Here is a 3,824-nt window from a genome sequence, read left to right on the forward strand (position 1 = left end):
CAACGTCCACGTATCGTCTCATGCGCCAGAGTTTACACCTCTATCCATACAAAATTCAAACGCGGCAACCCCTCAGCGCCGCTACCATTGCTGCACGAGAGACATTCGCTAACGATATAGTGCACAGAATTGATTACGGCGATATGCATGTGGGCAGCATTTGGTTTACTGACGAAGCTTATTTTTACCTGGACGGCTTCGTCAATAAACAGAACTGGCGCATATGGGGAACCGAAAAGCCCCATGTTGCAGTCCCATCGTCCCTGCATCCTCAAAAAGTACTGGTCTGGGCCGCCATTTCTTCCAAAGGAATCATTGGCCCATTTTTCAGATCCGAAACGATTACTGCATCACGCTATCTGGACATTCTTCGTGAATTTGTGGCAGTACAAACTGCCTTAGACGACACTGCGAACACCTCGTGGTTTATGCAAGATGGTGCCCGGCCACATCGCACGGCCGACGTCTTTAATTTCCTGAATGAATATTTCGATGATCGTGTGATTGCTTTGGGCTATCCGAAACATACAGGAGGCGGCATGGATTGGCCTCCCTATTCGCCAGACATGAACCCCTGTGACTTCTTTCTGTGGGGACACTTGAAAGACCAGGTGTACCGCCAGAATCCAGAAACAATTGAACAGCTGAAGCAGTACATCTCATCTGCATGTGAAGCCATTCCGCCAGACACGTTGTCAAAGGTTTCGGGTAATTTCATTCAGAGACTACGCCATATTATTGCTACGCATGGTGGATATGTGGAAAATATCGTACTATAGTTTCCCAGACCGCAGCGCCATCTGTTGTTGAAAATTGTAACTACTGTAATTTCGAAAGTTTGTCTGCCTGAAAATGTACTGTTGTCCCAAGCATATTGCAACAAACGGTGTATTTCTATTGCTGCTCGTTTAGTTTTTATTGCCGTTTCAAATATACCGGTCATTTTTGAAACACCCTGTGTGTGTGTATATATATATATATAGCTTCATCCTAGATACATTTCACAAAAAGACTGTGAAGATAAAATAAGAGAAAGAGAGATTCAAGCCCACTTGGAGGCTTACTGACAATTGTCTTCCTGTGAACTATTCATGAAAGTAATAGAAAGGGGAAGGACTGACTGTGATACACAAAGTACTGCAGATGTAGATTATCCTTTCTTCCAAGAGTGCTAGTCCCAGAAGCTATGCAGGAAACTTCTGTGAAGTTTGGAACGTATGAGACAAGATACTGGCAGAAGTAAAGCTGTGATTATGGATCATAAGTTACACTCAGCTGGTAGAGCACTTGCTCACAAAAACATCCTAGTTTTGAGTCCTGGTCTGTCACACAGTTTTAATCTGCCAGGAAGTTTCACGTCAGTGCATGCTCTGCTGCAGAGTGAAAATTGATTCTGGAAGCAGTCCCCCAGACCGTGGCTCCAAGTCTCTGCAATATCCTTTCTTCCAGCAGTGCTAGTCTGGCATGATATGCAGGAGCACTTCTGTAAACTTTTAAAAGAAGGAGATGAGATACTGATGGAAGTAAAGCTGTGAGGACTGGTTATGAGTTCTGCTTGGGTAGCTCAGTTTGTAGAGCATTTGTTTGTGAATGACAAAGGTCCTGGGTCTTAGTCTCTTTCTGGCACACATTTTTAATCTGCCTGGAAGTTTAAGGTATGAGAGATTCTGGCTTACTTGCATAATATTTTGCAAATGAATTCCAAACTTACTGGGTAAGAGTATACCCACCACGGCATTCAAACGATACCTCCTTATCTTGGTAACTAGTCAACCATCAGATGTAGGCATTGTAGTGCTTACAGAAAGAAAATACTCTGAAACTAGAGTGGCATATGGCAGAATAAAAGGGCAGTGGACTTCATCCTTGTAGAATTCTTGGATGTCTGCTTGGGTTACATCAAAAGTTCTCCACAATATTTCAGAAACAAGTTTACTTGTTCATAAGGTCAAAGAAACAAGGATGAGATTTGTTATCTGATATTTTACCAGCTTATTTCGAACATGTAGAATTCTTGCCTGCTGGCTGGGTCATGCCACAAGTTCTTCACAATACTTCAGCATACAAACTTGTTGCTGAAATATTGTGGAGAACTTATGACATGACCCAGGCAACACCCAAGAATTCAATAAATTATAAATACGCGGGGAAACGTCAGATAGCAGATCTCATCCTTGTTTCTTTGAGCTCATGAAGGATCATTTGATGTAATGCGGAGGAACTGTTTCTCCACCAATGCTGATCCCTGAACACCATGTGTCTTCCATCACTTGGCATTTTTTGCACAAAAATGCAGTAGTGTTTTATGTTTCACACTTTCTTCAGATGCAAGAGTATCACTTGTCAAGCTTCGCATTAATGTACCACTCACCAATGAACAAAATGTGTTACTGTTCAGCATGTCAACATTTAACCTTTGGCCATGACCTTTATGCAATGTGGAGTTGGGGCACACATGTAGACCTATACTATGTGATCAAAAGTATTCGGACACCCCCAAAAACAAACACTTTTAATATCAGGTGCATTGTGCTACCACCTACTACAAGATACTCCATATCAGTGACCTCAGCAGTCATTAGACACCGTGAGAGAGCAGAATGGGGTGTTCCGCGGAACTCATGGACTTGTGAACATGGTCAGGTGATTGGGTGTCACTTGTCATACATCTGTATACAAGATTTCCATACTCCTAAACATCCTTAGGTGCACTGTTTCCAATGTGATAGTGAAGTGGAAACATGAAGGGACATGTACAGCACAAAAGTGTACAGGCTGACTTCGTGTAATAGGCAGACATCTATCCAGACCATCACACAAGAATCCCAAACTGCATCAGGATCCACTGCTAGTACTATGACAATTAGGTGAGAAGTGAGAAAACTTGAATTTCATGGTCAAGTGGCTGCTCAGAAGCCACACATCATGCTTGTAAATGCCAAACAATGCCTTGCCTGGTGCAAGGAGTGTAAACATTGGATGATTGAACATTGGAAAAACATTGAGTGCTGTTGAATCACAGTACACAATGTGGTGATCCGATGGCAGGGTGTGGGTAGGGCAAATATCCGGTGAACACCATCTGCCAGTGTGTGTACTGCCAACAGTAAAATTCGGAGGTGGTGGTATTATGGTGTGGTCATGTTTTTCGTGGAGGGGGCTTGCACCCCTTGTTTTGTGTGGCACTATCACAGCACAGACCTACATTGATGTTTCAAGTACCTTCTTGCTTCCTCCTGTTGAAGAGCAATTTGGGGATGGCGTCTGCATCTTTCAACACGATCAAGCACCTGTTCATAATGCATGGCCTGTGGCGGAGTGGTTACACGACAATAACATCCCAGTAATGGACTGGCCTGCACAGAGTCCTGACTTGAATCCTATAGAACGCCTTTGGGATGTTGTGGAAAGCCTACTATGTGCCAGGCCTCACCAACCACCGTTGATACCTCTCCTCAGTGCAGCACTCCATGAAGAATGGGCTACCATTCCCCAAGAAAACTTCTAGCATCTGACTGAACGTATGCCTGTGAGAGTGGAAGCTGTCTTCAAGGCTAAGGGTGGACCAACACCATAGTGAATTCCAGCATTACCGATGGAGGGCACCACAAACTGGTAAGTTATTTTCAGCCAGGTGTCCGGATATTTTTGATCACATAGTATAACTATGGGCAAAAGTGACACCTTCTGCAAGCACATTAATGGATAGTTTGAATCCAGCCTATTCCTGTGTGTAAGACTTTCTACAGCCAAACTGCATTCTGTGTTTGATCCTGACAGGACATGAGCAAGTGGTTAGATTGAGTGGTCATTCATTGGTAACC

The sequence above is a fragment of the Schistocerca piceifrons genome, chromosome 1 (genome assembly GCF_021461385.2).
Source record: "Schistocerca piceifrons isolate TAMUIC-IGC-003096 chromosome 1, iqSchPice1.1, whole genome shotgun sequence".
NCBI lineage: Eukaryota > Metazoa > Arthropoda > Insecta > Orthoptera > Acrididae > Schistocerca > Schistocerca piceifrons.